The sequence below is a fragment of the Panthera leo genome, chromosome A2 (assembly GCF_018350215.1).
Source record: "Panthera leo isolate Ple1 chromosome A2, P.leo_Ple1_pat1.1, whole genome shotgun sequence".
Taxonomy (NCBI): Eukaryota; Metazoa; Chordata; class Mammalia; order Carnivora; family Felidae; genus Panthera; species Panthera leo.
Window position 1 is genome coordinate 161,440,116 of NC_056680.1, and position 19,460 is coordinate 161,459,575.

At 41.8% G+C, this 19,460-nt stretch overlaps 1 pseudogene; it reads right to left on the reverse strand.

Annotated features, from left to right (window-relative positions):
* Positions 1-6,190: 6,190 nt before the first annotated feature.
* Positions 6,191-11,575, reverse strand: LOC122213243 (annotated as a pseudogene).
* Between the last annotated feature and the right edge of the window lie 7,885 nt (positions 11,576-19,460).

A 19,460-nucleotide genomic window follows, 5' to 3' on the forward strand; every position in this document is an offset into this window, starting at 1 on the left:
CCGAAGATCTGCCAAAAGTGACTACTCAGAATTTGTGTCTTCACCAGAGGGTCACAGTCTTGGAGCTTCAGGGGAAAAACTGTAGGACGTACTCTGAACTACTGTTGCCTCAAAGAGACTCTTCAGAACAGGTTTCCAAGATGGCAGCACTGACTCAATGCACAGACTGTGCCAGTGAGCAAAGCCAGGACTACTGGGACTCTCAGTCTGGAAGCATATGTACCTCATGAAATCAGACGACTGACTCAAGATCCATCAGAGTGAGAAGTAATGACATAGGACTGAGTGAACGGATTCAAGGTGTGCCATTGTGGTTATTTGTTTGGAATATTGATGGCATTCTGTTTGATGTTCTACTTGTATGGCTATTTGTGGAAACATTATTTCTTTCTCCTTAAACGAATTAGTAGACTGTGTATTTGTAAATCCACAACAACCGTCTTTAAACATTACCTCATCTTCACCTACCCTCAAAATTCAGAAAAAAATGCTTCTACTGAGTTTCATTCACTTTCATGATGATAGAACCATTTGCATAGGTTTAATAAAACTCTGTCCTCTTGTTTACAAAGATACCATTGGAAAAATCGATTCTGCAGCAAGGCCATATATACAGGGTGATATCTGAGAGTGACTGTTTTTAATCAAAGACCATCAGACCACTACTAAGGAGCAATTGTTGGTGTTACATGTGGAGCTAATGTCTCCAAAACCTTCATAAGAAAACTAATATGATATCTGGCATCCAGGATCCCAGTCTCTCAGGTATTAAGGAAGTCCACTCCCTGGTAGTCCAGAAACCTAAGCAAATTTTGGAGACCTCAGGAAGAGGGAAATTCACTGAGATTTATGGGTACAGCATGCAAAGTTTATTGGAGAAAGTGTTTGGGCCTTGGTTTCCTACTCCTAGGGTAGAAGAAAGGCAGGGGCTTTGAGAAGTCTGATTCAAAATTCATGTTGAAAATTTCCAAAGGAAGCTTATCCTTTGGAATTGATACTTGCTTAATATGATTAGGATCTAGATTTCCCGAGCAAACTCAAGGACGCTTTTCCGGTTAATTAAGATTCTTGCTGCATTGTATAAATAATCAGGCCATGCAAAGTAAAAACAATCTACTAGGATCAACAACACTTGTTGGAGACTGCTTATGATCACAAAGTAGAGAACGCTATGAAAATGATCCAAAACTTAGAAATAGGGAAGAGAGATTACTGGAGTGTTCTATTGTTCTGTGTGGTGCTGTGCTTGATGATCACCCGTGATATTTTACAACACTTTAAAGGCAGAGAGTGTTTTTGCACATCTCTGCCTTATAGATACTCAGCGAATTTTCTGTCTGGTGGAATATAGAACTCAAAAATTACATTTTGCTACTCTCTTGAACACATCAATCCTTGATTTCAAATGAAGTTTGTGTTTCTGTTTGTTTGTGTTTTTTGTTTTATTCTTTGCTTATTTGTTTTTAACTAGGTTTCACACCCAGCATGGAGCCCAAACTCAAGACCCTAAGGTCAAGCCCTGAGCTGAGATCAAGAGTCAGACGCTAAAGTGATTGAGCCACTCAAAGGAACTTTGATGCAATTATACTATCATACTGGTTCTCTAGTCAAGCCATGAGTTGAGCAAAATCTTTGATGTGTTTATACTTGCCCAAGAGGCATGATTTTGCTTTTTTTCAAAACTGCACTCAGACAAGAAAGAGAGGGAGAAATAGCATGATTCAAGCCTTAGAGGTGGAAATATACTGGACAGAGGCAGAGAACAGCTAACAATTTGGAGTGCAGGAATCATTACCAGCCTTTACTGAGGGCCCACTGTGTCCCAGGCACTGGCCTCTCCCTCATTATCACCTTCGTTCCTTACAAAAGTGTAAACAGATATTAACGGGAACAGTGATATCAAGAAGAATCTCATTCTTGGAAGAGAAGTTGAGACTGATTATAACGACTGTTGAATACCAGGCCAAGGAATGTGGATTCTAAGCCCTAGGCAGTAGAAGATTTCCAAGAAGCAGAGACCTAAGAAAACTATCCCAATGGGTTAACCTGGTAACTGCAACGAGGACTGGAGAGGAAGAGATCAGGGGTACTGTACCCTCACACTGCACACACTGTCCCTCTCTTACCATCCATCCTAGGTTGAATTGTGTCCTTCTAAAGAAGTCCTAACTCCTGGTACCTGAGAATGTGACCTACTTTGGAGCACGGTCTCTGAGATGTCATGTCATGAAGTTAAGGTTGAGTCCTACTCCAATGCTTGGAATCGTTTAATTCACAGTGAGGGAAGTTTACACAGAGATACACAGGGAGAACACCATGTGACAAAAGAGGCAGAGATTGGAGTGAAGCATCTAGAAGGCAAATAACAAAACAGGCCAGCCAGCACCAGAAGCTAAGAAGCAGCAAAGAAGGATCCTTCCCCGGAGACTTCATGGAGAGTATGGCCCTGGGAACGTCTCGGTTTGGCACTTGTAGCCTGTGCCAGTGAGACAGTAGCCATAACAATGAGACAGTAAGTTTCTGCTCTTTAAGCAACAGTTTGTGGTCATTTGCTACAGCAGCTCCTGGGGGAACTAATATAGATTTTAAGGCCAAAAAATACGGTCCTGCTCTGGTAATTGAATAACATGTAGGAGTCGTTTTGAAATTGAGTAATGCATGGAGGCTCGAAGAATTCTAAGGTACATGATAAAAAAAGGCCTAGATTGCCCTTAGAGTATGTCAGTGGTAGGATGAACATCAAGGTCACTTTCTGGTGAGGTCCCAGAGAGGGGTGGGGACCACGCTGCTGGACATTGGAGGGACGATGGCACTTGCTATAAAATGGCAGGGGGCAGGGGGCAGAGGGCAGGGAGGCACAGAAAGGGATTATATGCTTTTTCAATCCCAGATAATATTTATATTATCCAGACTCTAAATTCTGGTTGAAACATTTTGCTTATTTGTCTGAAGCATTTCCTCCTGTTCTTTCTTTTGGAGTGAATTCCTTCATTTCTTCATTTTGGATGAAAAAGAAATAATGAAAAAATAAAGATTAAAAGTTAAAAATTTAAAACAACACAAAAAAAAGTCAAATAATGGACGCTAGTTCCTAGGTGTGTTCTGGTCTGGTTGCTGAAAGAAACTCAGTAGAATAGAGAAAAAAGGGAAAGAAAGGGGGGGAAAGGGAATAAAAAGAAAATGTTTGATAATTAAAAAAATGAATACAATAAAACAGAATAGAGTGAAATGCTGAAAGTAAAATGGAATAAAAAAATTCACAAGAAACTAAAAAATACAGTAGATATAATTTAAAGAAAAATATTTTTTATAAAATTCAAAATATAAAAATAAATTTTTTCTCTTTCTATATTCAAGTATAAGAAAAGAAGAAGAAAAAAGAATGAATGGATGGACTAGCGAACAGAATGAAATATGAGTGAAATTATATCCAGTTTCCACTAGAAGTCAAACTATGAAGAAATCTATAGTCTGTAAACTAAGGTGGTGGAGAGACTCATGTTCCTCTAGAGCTTGGTTGGCACAGTTGGATAGGGCTTGGTGTGATGGCTCCGTTTACACTAGATGGCACTGCTTAGATTACTGGGGTAGATCATTGTGGCGCCTGTATCCATGAATGCACATGGGTGGGAGAGATGTAAACGGTATCACCTACCTACCCAGTCTCTAGAATCAGAACTCTGTGCTCTCACTGACTGGCAATCATGCACCCCTCCTTTGTCCCTGGCTTCTGTCCACTCCCTGCTTCTACACTATCCAGAACCAAGTCAACAGCCTGCCAGGTGGTACCTCCCTTCTGAATTTTATGTCAGATGAGGCTGTGATTCCAAACCCCTCATTTCTGAGGGCCCTGTGGCTTGGACACACTCTGACCCTCTCAGGGAGTGTCTTGCCAAGACTTGCTTGGGTGCTGGCTGCCCTTGCCCCCAGGAAAATTTGCATGACCATGTTGCTGCTGAAGCCCAGAGATTATGGCCAGGTGCCAACATTCCCAGAAAAAAATCATGCAATCTTGTAGCAGCAGCATGTAAGAGATTATGGTAAATCACACCACACATCTGGCATCAGGTTTCACTGCTTCCTAACACCCTTGCTCAACACCAGCAAATGGCTGTTCTCTAGGGTCTGCTGGGACCTTTGCCTGTGGGGAAGCTGCATAGCCTCTACCAAATGTCCTCTTAACTGGGGAACCACCTCTCCCCATGTGGCCAGAGACCCCTCACCCTTGGACTTTGCTGTCTATTCCTGGGGATTTGCCCTTCCCACCAGAACACCACCAGGCATTGAGCTGTATAACTTCAAACCCTGTGCTCCCATGTTTATAGAGTGGCATTGAACTTTCTTCTTTCTCCTTTCTCTCTTTCTTGTTCAGTCCCTTATGTGTGTTTCCACTCTTTCCCTTTCTCTCCAGCTGCTTCCAGGAAGAATTTTTACTGTACTCTCCCCCCTGTCTCAATCTTCTTTCCACAAGCAAAAATAGTTCCCTAACATCTGAGCCTTCTCTCTCCACCAGTTCACCTCTCCATGCTGCATACCTGTGAAGTTCTGTGGCTCAAGTTATGAAGATTGTTGTGTTAATCCTCAGATACATTTTCTAGGTGTTAAAAATGCTTTGGTGCTGACCTAGCTGAAATTCAGGGATGAAAGAAGCAGAAAACTTCCAAAACTCTGCCATCTTGGCCCCTTCTCCTAAGTGACTATTTCTAAAAGGATTGTGAGCTTCTTGGTGTTGTGCTTCTCTAATGCTTGAGATTAATTAAAAGTTCAGTCTACACCGGGACTTCTTGGTAGAACATGGAAATGTGCTTTGGGAAACCTTAGAATGGATAATGTGAAAAGTACCCAGGAGAAAAGTAGAAAAGGAGTAGAGACACCTCTTATTGTTATACGTATATTAAAGACAATTTTTGTTCCAGGAAAACCAGAAAGGTCTCTGAAGCCTTGGTTACACATAACATTTATCAGTGAATAATTAATCAATCCAAGGAAAAGGTAGTGTTTGACTGGCAGAGGGGTTGAGAATGTGGCTGGGAATTTCCAAGGAAAAAGAGGAGAGATGTGCTGAGGGTAAACCAAAACTAGCTCCAAAATCATCTTGAACTTTTACCAAAAAGTAAAATTCAGTGTTCTTAGAAGAAATAACAAAGGGGGTCACCTGAGTGGCTCAGTCCATTGAGCATCTGACTCTTGGTTTCGGCTCAGGTCATGATCTCATAGCTCATAGGTTTGAGCCCTGCATCGGGTTCTGCACTGATGTGTGGAGTCTGCTTGGGATTCTTTCTCTCTCTGCCTCTCCCCTGTTCATGCTCTCTCTCTCTCTTGCTCTCAAAGTAAATAATTAACTAATTTTAAATTAAGTAATAAAAAAACAGGAAAGTTATTTTCCAAGAAAAAGTGGACTCCAATCTTATAGAAATATGAGAGAAGAGAAGATTTTTATTTTAATAACAAGCAAACAATTCAACTGCGAGGCGGTGTAAGTAATGAAGGTCTGAGGTGATGGAGGTGAAGTGGCAACAGTTAGTTTCACATGAAAAGAAGAGAACTGGTTATTCACAAATATATTGCATTGAGGTTAAAGAGTTGCTATACATACATCTGAATACAGCAAACAGTTGTTCTCTTCTGTGTTGAATCTCCGTCTTTCAACTGCTCTTTCTGGCATTTCACTTAGTTGAGTTCTTAGAGGTCTATTTTCCAAAAAACTCTTTGTCCTTCAGTAGACAGCTGATAAGGAACAATTTGAATGCTTCTGTAAAACTCTTACTACATAAATGTCCATTCATCTGGAAAGAATTCTATAAACATCTCCACCGATAGATTACCCAACACGAAGAACAAATCTTTCTAACAAATCATAGGGGGAAGGTGATCACTGTGTCCTAAAGGAAAAATAAGTGAGTAGAAGCAACAGAGGGAGAAGATCCACCAATCTAGAAAGAAACCAGATTTTTCTCGGGATAAATAGACAAAGTTTGGGGCCACCTTTATACCTTCTACTCTGGAGTTCCACAAATTGAGAATTCGTCCCTCCCCTGTTAAGTCAATCAAACATCTACCAATCTCCAACACTGAATCTGATTATACCCCTTAGTCCTGAGAGTCTGAGAGACAGAAGCGAGAGTGCTCCAAGGTTGGCGAATGAGTTCAGGGGTGCGGGGGCTGGGTTGGGGGGGGGGGGTGGCAGACAGTGGGCAGGGCCAGCGGGAAATATGCAGGAAATAGGGAGATCTTTTCATTCAGGTAAATCTTACATAAACAGGTGAGAGAAAACAGGAAAAACTATCTGCAGTGCTTCCATGATCAATTCAAGGTTCCTGCAATGAGTCTCACCTTCATATCTGGCGTTCTGCTGCTTTAGGGCATAGAAAGCCTCTTTCCCTGCCAATTCTCTCCATTTGTTCCTTTCATTTCTGCCGCTCCAGTTTATCCTCCAGCTTCCTGATTTTTTCTCCAAACTCCTCTCTTACCTGCACTCTCTGTCTCTCTAGCTGTGCTCCATAAAATTCTTGCATCTCTTGGATTTGTTTCTGAATCTCCTCTTTGGCCTTTTGGTACATCTTCTTAGTGTAGCATCGTCCTTCATTCTATGCCACAATGCGCTAGACCAGGGCCAGGAGCTGGCTTCTCTGGGCCTCCTGCTCAGCTCCTGTCGCACCATTCTTGTACACGCAGTAGTGATCACGGAACTAGCCCTCCAGCCCTCAGATGCCTTCGGGTGCTTCCTCTAAGTGATCATGGAAATTGATGCCATCCAAGTCATCTTTCCGGGTGAATAAGAGAATCATGTATCTCCTAGCTCTGAGTCCAAATATTTACTGGATCTTTTCCATGGCGTTGTGCTCTTCCTGCATGTACGGGACCAGCTGTCCCATCAGGGGCAGGGTGTGAGGTCCTGGGGAGATCAGGAAGATGTAGCGAGTAAACTCTTTGCAGGTGTCAGCATCCTGTGCCTCGGTGTCAAAAATGCCTGGTGTATCCACGACTCAATTTCTCTTACCTGCCATCTGCTGCTCCCTTTCTTACAGGTCTTGGTGGCATATGTTGTGGCAGTGCTAGAAGGAAACACTTTCTCTCCAAGGGTGCTGTTGCCCATGGCACTTTTCCCTGCTCCGATCTTACCCACTAAGATGAGTCTCAACTGTGAATCTCTGCCATCTTGGTTTCTAAGCCCTGGGACATCAGGAAACAAAAGCCACAGCATTAGGAGGTAATCCCACTGCTTCCTCTCTACAGCCTCCCATTTCCCCTCACACACAACCCTCCTCTGTTGCCCCAGGGTCCCCTCCCATAAGTGACGGCTGCATTCCCAGGAACTCTATAGAAGACCCTTTTGGAGAAACCTATTCAAAGTCTATAGGAAGCCTGAAGTTCTCTTGCAATACTTGGGGAATGCCCAAGTACTTTCCAGGATTTCCTGGAGCTTCTTACTATTACTTTTTGTACCTAAGTAGCCCACAGAAGAGGAAACAAAATATTGTAGTTTACAAAGAGAATTCTGAGCTGCTGCTGCTGCTGGTAGCTATTCCTCATAAGAGCAATGCAGCAAGTAACACAAAATCTGTCTTTGGGGCATCTCAGTAGGAGATTCCCCTCCCCCATTTATATTCAGAATGGAACTTTTCTTCTCCCATTAAGAAGCCAGCTAGGCAGGTTACACAAGCCAACTCATCCTTGTAGGGTACAAAAGGGTACAAAGGGGTACAAAAGGCTACAAAAGGGTACAAAAGCGATCTGTGTGGAAAGACCAAGTGTCTTTTTCTATTTCGTGTGTGCAACCATCCTGTCAGGGGTTGTGACATGAGAGAGAACAATATAATTTAACTTTAAAGTTTAAAAGCTTAGCCTAGAATCCAGTGAAGTTTTTATATTCTAAAATAAGACATTACAGAATTATAGTCATAAATTACTGACATTTCTCCAAAGTTATTATAAAATCCCTTGATACTAAAAAAAATGAAAGAAAAAGAGTACCTGGGTGGCTCAATTGATTGAGTGTTGGACTCTTGATATTCGCTCTGGTCATGATCCCAGAGTCGTGGGATTGAGTCCCACATAGGCTACACGCTGAGCATGGAGTCTCCTTAAGATTCTCTCTCTCTCCCTCTCTCTCTTAATCTCTCTCCCTCTGTCCCTCTCCCTTTCTATCTCTCTCTTAAAAAAATGAGGGGCTCCTGCGTGGCTCCGTCAGTTGAGCATCCAACTTCACCTCAGGTCATGAACTCACAGTTCATAAGTTCGAGCACCAAATCAGGTTCTGTGCTGACATCTCAGAGCCTGGAGCCTGCTTGGGATTCTGTGTCTCTCTCTTTCTCTACCAAACCCCTGCTCTAGCTCTGTCTCTCTCTGACTCAAAAGTAAATAAGTATTAAAAATTTTATTAAAAACTTTTTTTAAAAAATGATCATATGATTCAGTAATGCCACTTCTGGGTATTTATCCCAAGGAAAAAACACTAACTGGAAAAGTTATCTGCATTCCCATGTTTATTGCAGCATTATCTACAATAGCCAGGATATGGAAACAATCTAAGTGTCCAGTGATGGATAAATGGACCGAGAAATCATGGCATATATACACAATTGGATATTAGTCATCCATTAAAAAAAACCCAAATCTTGCCATTTGCAACAGCATGGATGGATGTCAAGGGAATTATGCTCAGTGAAATAAGTCAGACAGAGAAAAACAAGTACTCCACCATCTCCCTTATATATGGAATGTAAAAAAGAAAAAAACAAGACAAGCTCATAGTTACAGAGAACAGGTTGATGGTTCCCAGGTTGAGGGGATTGGTGAAACCTGGGAAGGGATCAAAAGATAAAAGATAAAATAAAATGAATATATGTTATGACAACATACACATATATAGGCTAGTGGGAAATATCAAGACTTATTGGATATATTTTTCAATTGATGATTAAATCTACTGAAAGGAGATGAATTTTATTTTATGTAAATTAAAATTCAATAAAGCTGAAAAATTGCAGCACTTTAGTACAATTGGATGCATTTAGGATAATCCGTCATGGTAGATTTACATGATTTTTTTTAAGTTTATTCATTTATTTTCAGAGAGAGAGAAAGAGAGCATGAGCAGGAAGGGGCAGAGAGAGGGAGAGAAAGAATCTCAAACAGTCTCCAGGTTGTAGGGTGCAGAGCCCAACACAGGGCTTGAACTCACAACCCATCAGATCATCACCTGGGCCAAAATCAAGAGTTTAAATTTAAAATCAAGACATCTAACGCACTGAGCCACCGGGCGCCCCAACATGATTTACAATCATCTAAAACTGGCTACAAGCTGTCATCCTACCTGTGTCCGTGCCCCGTTACGATATGAATTTGTATCTTTTCTCATCCACAGATGGAGTCTATTTCTGCATCTTTTGGAGCTCAAAGCCTCAAAGGTTTTGCAGTTTGCCTTTTGACAATGTCTGCTTCTTTATGCATTTCTTGTCTCTGTTTTATAATTTGACACTTTTTTTCAACCCATGTCCTCCCTCTCATGAATTTAAAAATATCTGTAACACTTTATTAGAAATGACATAGTAAAGAGAAGAAAGGATGATTCCTATGCACCTCACAGCTCAGTTCCCAGAAAGTCTGTAGTCTACAAACAACATTGGCCCAGATCCCAGAACTTTCTCACAAGAACAAGCACGGTTGTTGTCAGTTTACCGGTGCACAGCCACACTTCTTTCTTGTCTTCACCACAATCATTTCCTGCTGCATCTCCTTCTGTTTTTGTCTTCCGGTGACAAAGGGTTGTGAGCACCTCACAGCACACAAGGCTGAGGTGCAAGGTCCATGCCCCCTACCCAGCCCTGCAGTGGAAGCCTGCAGCATTTTGGTACAATTGGATGCAATTAGCGTGATCAGTTGTAGTAGATTTACATGATTTTTCAAAGTTAATCATTTATTTTGAGAGAGAGAAAGAGGGAGAGATACCGTGAGCAGGAAGAGGCAGAGAGAGCAATCTACAAACTGGGAGAAAATTTTTGTGAGTCACATATCAGATAAAGAAAGAACTTGTGTATATACTTGATACACATCTGGCAAAGAATAGAATGTGTCAAGAACTCTGAAAATTCATTAATACAAAGACAGTCCAATTTAAAATAGAAAATACAAACATTTTCAACATAATTAAAGTATGTATACACCAGTGAAACCATCATAACAAGCAAGATAGCGAATGTACCCGTCAGCCAAAAAAGTTCTTCATGCACCGCTCACCTGCCCCTGTCCCTTAGGCACCATTTATGTGCTCTGCACAATATGCACAGCAAACTGTTCCTCATGTGAACATTTGAGTGGCCCGACCTAGATTCAGAGCTTCAGGTCCTTAAGAAGAAGGTTTTCTTACCATCAATGCCACCTTCTGCAACATGGTAATTGTTGATCCCAAACCCCAGAGAATGCAGTCCACCTTAGGAAGAATTTCAGATAATCAAGATACTTCTTAACAGGAAGAAAGAACTTCAGAACAATTGCCTCAGATATTCCATTTTGTATTTTTGTTCATAAACATAGACGAGGCCGAAAATAAATAAATAAAATAAAATAAACATAGATAGACCACTGTTTTAAAAACATACCAGAAATTATGCAACCTTACATCCACATTCACAAATGATTACAAATGCACTCTGGGTTGTTGTTCATGGACTATGTGCACAGCACTTTGGCAAATGATCGCTGCCTCTGGAACATGCATCTTCAGGGCTCATCACTCGCAACGTCTCTGAACCTCCCTCAGCAGAGTCCTCTTCAGAGTTAAAGGCGACAATGGAAGACAAGTCTCTAAAGTGTAGATTCTTTTTGCTTCCAAACACTAGCATGCTTTGGTCACTCAACCCCAATCTTGAAAGACAGATTCAGTCTTTCAAAAATGAAATTCATTCTCAAAAGGCCAAGTTGTGGCCTCTAAGTGTACTCAGAAATTTAGCCCCAGCCACGCCACAAGCTTGCCAGCAAAATCACCCACACAGATGTAAAGATCATGTCCATTCGCTGCTGTGCTCTTGACCGCCTGTCCTCTCCTCGGACACAAGGATGTGGACACTCCTTGGCACAGATTTTTAGCTGGTCAAGTCTTGGGTCTGATTGACCTTGAATAAGTAAGGCCCAGGGCCCAGAGGGACCCTGACCCACCTGAGATATTGGAGGCCCTACTCCACCTCTCTGAATCTCTAGATTCTCTGTGATTTACACATAAATGTCCCTCCCTGGTGGGATGTGGGAACTTCCTGTCAGTTCTCTGCATGAGCAAAGTGCCTGTCACCTGGATTCCCAGTGATACACTCATAGGAAACACACACCTCAGTTACAGGAATTAGGATCGGCAAGATCTTGGGGTTCTTCTCTACTGGAATCTCCTCTCCATCAAAGTCCTCCTGTGTGCAACTATGTGATTAAATAAGAGGGATGTCACAAGGACAGGGAGAGAAGACACTTATTCTTTCCTCCCATCGGCCCTTCAAAATGGCTCCATCCGTGCCACCTGAAGGAAAACTTACACAGGTTCTGCCTTAAGCAAAAAACCTCTCCAATCACTATTGGTCACATTCATGTACTCAAATCATCTAGTGTAATAATCACACTCTCAATTTCACTGAGGGGTGGGGCGCCTGGGTGACTCACTCAGCTGAGCATCTGACTTCAGCTCAGGTCATGATCTCGAGGTCCAAGGGTTTGAGCCCCACGTTGGGCTGTATGCTGACAGTTTGGAGCCTGGAGACTGCTTCAGATTCTGTGTCTCCCTCTCTCTCTGCCCCGACTCTGCTCATGCTCTCTCTCTCACACAAATAAATAAACACTTGAAAAAATTTCAGAAGGAGTTAACATGGCAGAGAAGTAAGGGAATCTGAAGTTCCCTCGTCCCTCAAACACAGAAGTATTGAGGCAAGAAGGCTTGAAATTCCAGGAATCCAGGCTACAGAGTGACAGAAACATCTTCAGGGGCCCATGGGGACAATGTGATGGGCCACAGATGCATGATTTCAAACTGGGAGAGATAAAAAAGGCAGCGTAGGAACGGAGGGGAGGGATCCCCTTCTGCAGAAAGACAAAAGAAAGCGAAAGAGACGTTGCAGAAGTGGAAGGTTGTATTTGGACAAGAGAAAAAACTTGGGTTGGGGAACAGAAAAAAATGGAGAAAGAACCAATTTTTAACTGCAGGGCTTTCTCCGGCCTCTTTGTGTACCTGGGGAGGAGGGAGCCGGCCCGAGCTCTGTAGCCCGCTCCCAGGCACAGTTGGAGAGAGCAATCCCCTCCCTGAGTGCTGTGGGAAGAAGGCAAATAGCCATTCCAAGGACAAAGGACACTGCAGGACCCCCCACCACCCAGAGGCCCTTTGTGACCATACCCTGGAGTGACAGTACGCCAGAACTGGGGCACGTGGAGCAGGATCCTTTAAGACATTGGGGTTTGAATCCCAGCCGACTGCCTGGGAGACCCAGGATCCTGAAGCAGAACAGACTGCCCACTCGTGCTCCTTTGGCACTGTGAGGACGACCTGAACAGAGTGGTCTAGGATGCCTGGTCTGGGGAGGAGAGACTGGGGTGTCACCATTTTACTCCCCATCACCAACAAGGTGGGGCTTCAGGGAACAGACAATGGATCCACAGTGGAGGTGGACCTGCTCACACCAAAGCATGCCCCTCTGCACCTGGTAACTGTGTGTCTAACAGAGCAAGACTCAACACTGACTGAACCAGACAGTCCCTCCTCCAGACCAGCACAGGCACTGGTTACAAGGCACCATCAGGTATTGGTCCAGTAGTTTTGCATTCTCTGATTTGATTCTTGGTCAATTTTTATTTTATGTATATATATATATATATATATATATATACACACACACACATATATATATTTCTTCTTCTTCTTCTTCTTCTTCTTCTTCTTCTTCTTCTTCTCTTCTTCTTTCATCTTTCATCGTTCTTCTTCTTCTTCTTCCTCTTATTTCTTCCCTTCTCTAGGTTGGTTATTCTGGTTGTTGGTTTGTTTAAGCAGACATTTTTAATCTATTCTCTTTATGCCTCTTCTGTATCTCCTTTATTTTCCTCTCTATCTCTCTCTATGGAGTAAGCCATAAAGTTTCTCTGATCTCTGGTCAATTTTTTTTTCTTTTCCTTTTCCCTGCCCCTGTCATTTCTCTCTTTGTATGATATAAGGCCTCCTCCACCACCACCCCCATTAAAATTTTTTTTTTCCAGGCATACTTCAACAAACAAATCAAAGCACTCCTGGTGGAAGGTCGAAACCACCACCACGAATAGGGAGATAAAGTAATCAGAGTCTCAACAACAAAGAGCACAAAGCACACTCCAAAAATACCTCTTGAAGGGCCAGGCCCTGGACAACATTATGACCACCTGTTTTAATATAATAGTCCTCACAGGAGCAAGACCCATAAGAAGCTATACATAAGGGACAGAAAACTAGGCAAAATGATGAAACGGAAGAATTCTCCTCAAAAGAAATTCCAGGAGGAAATGACACCTAGAGAATTGCTCAAAACAGATATAAGCAACATAACTGAGCAAGAATTTAGAATAATAGTCATATTAGTGGGCTTGAAAGAAGCATAGAAGACAGACGAGGATCTATTCCCACAGAGATCAAGGAACTAAGAAATAGTCACAACGAATTAAGAAATGCTGTAATGAGGTGCAAAATAAACTAGATGCAGTGACAGCAAGGATGAAGGAGGCAAAGGGTAGATTAAGTGAAATAGAAGATAAAATTATGGAAAATGATGAAGCCAAGAAAAAGAGAGATAAGAACATACTAGACCCTGAGGGGAGAAATAGACAATGAGAAGATTCAATGAAACATAATAATATTCATAAGAGTTCCAGAAGAAGAAGAAGAAAAGAGAGAGAAAAAGGGAAGAAGGTGTTACTTGAACAAATTATAGCTGTGAACTTCCCTTATCTGGGGAAGGAAATGGACATCCAAATCCAGGAGACAAAGAGAACTCCTTTCAGATTTAACAAGAATAGATCTTCTCCACAGAATATCATAGTGAAACTAGCAAAATACAAACATAAGGAGAAAATTCTGAAAGCATCCAAGGACAAAGGGGCCTTAACTTACAAGAGTAGACACATAAGGGTAGTAGCAGACCTATCCACTGAAACTTGGCAGGCAAGAAGGGAGTGGCAGGAAATATTCAATGTGCTGAATAGGAAAAATATGCAGCCAAGAATCCTTTATCCAGCAAAGCTGTCATTCAGGATAGAAGGAAAGATAAAGGTTATCCCAGACAAACAAAACCTGAAGGAATTCATGAACACTAAACAATTTCTGCAAGAGATCCTTAGGGGGACTCTGTGAGTGGAATGCTGCAAAGACTACAAAGGACCAGAGACATCACCACAAGCATGAAACCTACAGGTAACACAATGACACTAAATCCATATCTTTCAATAATCACTCTGAAGGTAAATGGACTAAATGCCCCAAACAAACACATAACATATCAGAATGGATAAAAAAAAAAACCAAGATCCATCTATATGCTGCTACAAGAAGTCCATTTTAGACCTGAGGACACATTCAGATTGAAAGTGAGGGGATGGAGAACCATCTATCATACTACTGGAAGTCAAAAGAAAGCTGGGGTAGCCATACTTATATCACACGAACTAGATATTAATCTAAAGGCTGCAACAAGACCTGAAGAAGGGCAATATATCATAATTACAGGGTCTATACATCAAGAAGAGCTAACAATTGTAAATGTTTATGCTCCCAACTTGATTGCACCCAAATACATAAATCAGTTAATCACAAACATAAGTGATCTTATCGATAGAAATTCTGTAATTGGAGGAAACTTTAATTCTCCACTTACAACAATGGACAGATCGTCTGGGCAAAAAAAAAATCAATGAAGAAACAATGGCTTTGAATGATACAGTGGACCAGATGGACTTGACAGATATATCCAGAACTTTTCATCCAAAAGCAGCAGAATTCTTTTCGAGTGCACATGGAACATTCTCCAAAATAGATCACATCCTACGTCACAAAACAGCCCTCAACAAAAATAAAAGAACCGAGATCATACCGTGCATATTTTCAGACAACAATGCTATGAAACTTGAAGTCAACCACAAGAAAAAATTTGGAAAGCCTCCAAATGCATGGAGACTAAAGAACATCCTACTAATGAATGAATGGGTCAACCAGGCAATTAAAGAAGAAATTAAAACGTATATGAAAGCAAGTGAAAATGAAAACATGACAGTCCGAATCCTTTGGGATGCCGCAAAGGCAGTTCTAAGAGGAAAATACATTGCAATCCAGGCCTATCTCAAGAAATAAGAAAAATCCCAAATACAAAATCTAATAGCACACCTAAAGGAAGTAGAAGCAGAACAGCAAAGAAACACCAAACCCAGCAGAACAGCAGAAGAGAAATAATAAAGATTAGAGCAGAAATAAAAAATGTAGAACCCCCCCTGCCAAAAAAAAAAAAAAATACAGTAGAACAGATCAATGAATCTAATAGCTAGTTTTTTCTTTTCTGGAAAAAAACAAAGAAAATTGATAAACCCCTAGTCGGGCTTCTCAAAAAGAAAAGAGAGAGGACCCAAATAGATAAAAATCACAAATAAAAGTGGACAGAACACAACTAACATCACAGAAATACAATTATCAGGGAATACTATGAAAAATTACATGCCAACAAACTGGGCAGCCTGGAGGAAATGGACAAATTTCTAGACACCCACACCCTACCAAAACTCAAACAGGAAGAAATAGAAAAGTTGAACACACCCATAACCAGTGAAGAAATTGAATCAGTTATCAAATCTAACAACAGATAAGAGTCCTGGGCCACATGGCTTCCTAGGGGAATTCTACCAGACATTTAAAACAGAGTTAATCCTTATCCTTCTCAAGCTGTTCCAAAAAATAGACATGGAAGAAAGCTTCCGGACTCATTCTGTGAAGCTACCATTACCTTGATTCCCAAACCAGACTCAGACCCCCTAAAAAGGAGAATTACAGACCAATATCCCTGATTAACATAAATGCAAAAATTCCCAACAAAATACTAGCAGATAAAATTCAACAGCATCTCAAAAGAATTATTCACCACGATTAAGTGGGATTCATTTCTGGGCTGCATGGCTGGTTCAATATTCTCAAATCAATTAATGTGACAGAAGAAAGGATAAGAACCATATGATCCTGTCAATAGATGCAGAAAAAGCATTTGACAAAATATAGCATCCTTTCTTAATAAAAGCCCTCAAGAAAGTCGGGATAGAAGGAACCTACCTTAACTTCATAAGAGCCATATATTAAAAGCCCACAGCTAATACCATCCTCGTGGAAACAAAGTAAGAGCTTTCCCCCAACATCAGGAACATGGCAGGGATGTCCACTCTCATGGCTGTTGTTTAACATCATATTGGAAGGCCTAGCCTCAGCAAACAGACAACAAAATGAAATAAAATGGACCCAAATTGGCGAAGAAGTCAAACTTTCACTTTCCGCAGATGACATGATACTCTACATGGAAAACCTGAAAGACTCCACCAAAAAGCTGCTAGAACTGATACATGAATTCAGCACAGTCACAGGATACGAAACCAATGTACAGAAATCAGTTGCCTTTCTATATACCAATAATGAAGCAACAGACTACTTTCTTACACCATACACAAAATTAAACTCAAAATTGATGAAAGACATAAATGTGAGAGAGAAAACCATTAAAACCCTAGAGGAGAAAACAGGCCATAACCTCTTTGACCTGAGCCCCAGCAATTTCTTGCTCGACCCGTCTCCAAAGGCAAGGGAAATAAAAGAAAAAATGAACTCTTGGGACCTCATCAAGATAAAAACCTTCTGCACTGCAAAGGAAACAATCAACAAAACAAAAAGGCAACCAATGCAATGGGAGAAGATATTTAAAAGTGACATACCAAATAAAGGGTTAGTATCCAAAATCTATAAAGAACTTACCAACCTCAACACCCAAAAAACAAATAACCCAGTGAAGAAATGGGCAGACAACATGAATAGACACTTTTCCAAAAAAGACATCCAAATGGCCAACAGACACATGAAAAGATGTTCAACGTCACTCATCATCAGGGAAATACAAATCAAAACCACATGGAGATGCCACCTTACACCGGCCAGAGTGGCTAAAATTAACAACTCAGGAAACAAAAGATGTTGGCGAGGATGTGGAGAAACGGTAACTCTCTTGACTGTTGGTGGGAATGCAAACTGGTGCAGCCGCTCTGGAAAACATTATGGAGGTTCCCCCCAAAATTAAAATGGAACATCCCTACAACCCAGCAATAGCACTACTAAGAATTTATCCAAAGGATACAGGAGGGCTGATTCACAGGGGAACATGTACCCCAATATTTATAGTAGCACTTTCAACAATAGCCAAATTATGGAAAGAGCCCAAATGTCCATCAACAGAAGAATGGGTAAAGATGTGATTTATATATACAATGGAATACTACTTGGCAATGAGAAAGAATGAAATCCTGCGTTTTACAACAACATGGATGGAACTGGAGGGTATTATGCTAAGTGAAATAAGTCAGTCAGAGAAAGAAAGATGCCATATGTTTTCTCTCATATGTGGAGCTTAGGAAACTTAACAAAAGACCATGGGGGAAGGGAAGGGAAGAAATAATTTCAACCAGAGAGGGAGGCAAACCATAAGAGACTCTTAAATACAGAGAACGAACTGAGGGTTGATGGGGGGGTGGGGGGTTGGGGAAAATGCGTGATGGGTTTGAGGAGGGCACTTGTTGGGATGAGGACTGGATGCTGTATGTAAGTGACAAATCATAGGAATCTGCCCCCAAAACCAAGAGGACACTGTATACACTGTATGTTAGCTAACTTGACAATTTATTGACAATAAATTGTCAAGTTAGCTATATATATATGTATATACATATATATATATTTACAAAAACTTTAAAAAAATATTACTGAAGGGTAAATCTTCTACTGTCCCTGGCATCCCTGGCATGTGCCTGCTCCCAGAGAAGAACCTGCAGTGTAGACAGGGCTGCTTAGAGCTCCCCCCACGCTGCCATTCTCCTCCTGCCCTTGCCTTGGCTCTGATTCTTCATGGGCTGGAGGAGAAGAGGCAGAAACACTGAAGATGAGTCAAGTGTAGTCTGGCCCTGGTGGGGGGACAGTGGCAGCATTCTTAGTGGCTCTTTTCCCCATGGAACACTGTTAATAGCCTTCAGCGTCTCCTCTGGGAATCTGAAATCATAAGCCCAACAGAAGGCCACTCTCTCCTCTCCCATCACTTGCTTCAACGTCTGTTCCTAGTGCCGGACTTCCAGAACTCTGATGCACATACAAGCTGCTGGGATCCCTGCTGGGCCCCTGGGCAAGTCCCCTTCAAACTGGCTTTGGGTGCCTCCCTCCCATGTGGCCCCATTTCATATATGAAGAACACATACTTTTGCCCCCCTGTTAGTGAAAGTTCTGACTGCGTCCAAGACCTCCACCACCATGTGTACGCTGCTCCCTCCACAGAGCAAAGCAACAGCCTTCATGTATCCCATGACCACCAGGCAGCAGAGCCAAACTCCGAAGGACACACAACAAGTCTCTTAATGTACACCGCCCACACCCGTCTGGCAGTATCAAACTCCAGAGGCCGCCTCACTAGGTTTCAGGAGAGAGAGAACCTCCATCTCTCTGGACATGGCACGCAGAGACGACTCCCTGTGGGGCCTCCCTTACATAGTCACACGGTTACACCTGGGCCACCTTCTGCCCTGGGGAGACGATTCTGCCGCAGATGAACTCCAAGAATTGACCAATACTAATTTGTCATTGTCCCTATAAATTAAATGTTCTCGTTTAAAAAGTCCTTTCCTCTTGGGATGCCTGGCTGGATCATTTGGAAGAACATGCGACCCTTGATCTCATGGTCATGAGTTGGAGCCCCATGTTGGGTGTAGAGATTACTTAAATGCTAAAACCTAACAGAAAAGGTCCTTTCCTCTTGACCCCTTCAAATATCTATCAAATTAGTTGAAGGACTAAACCGCACAAAACTGGTTCTTGCTTCTTCCTTTGGACATCCTATATGGATCTTCTAGCATATAGCTTTGGACTGCGGGGTATTGGCAATTAGTAAACATTCAACTGATATTAAGGGAGATATTTATGTTACCCCGAACCTTTCATATAGCTTTCTGACCCAGATTTCAAGTTAATACAGGTCATTTACATTGGACCCTAACTTTGACATTTGATATTGAACTTGTCACAAACCTAACTGAACGCTATTGCCCCTGAATCGATCCTTCCCCTGAAAATCTTACCTGTCACCCTGAACTTTCCTGTTTCTAAATATAAGCATGACCATTGTACCCATCACCCACATGGACACATCCTACACATCCTTCACAGTAGACTTCATACCCTAAATCTT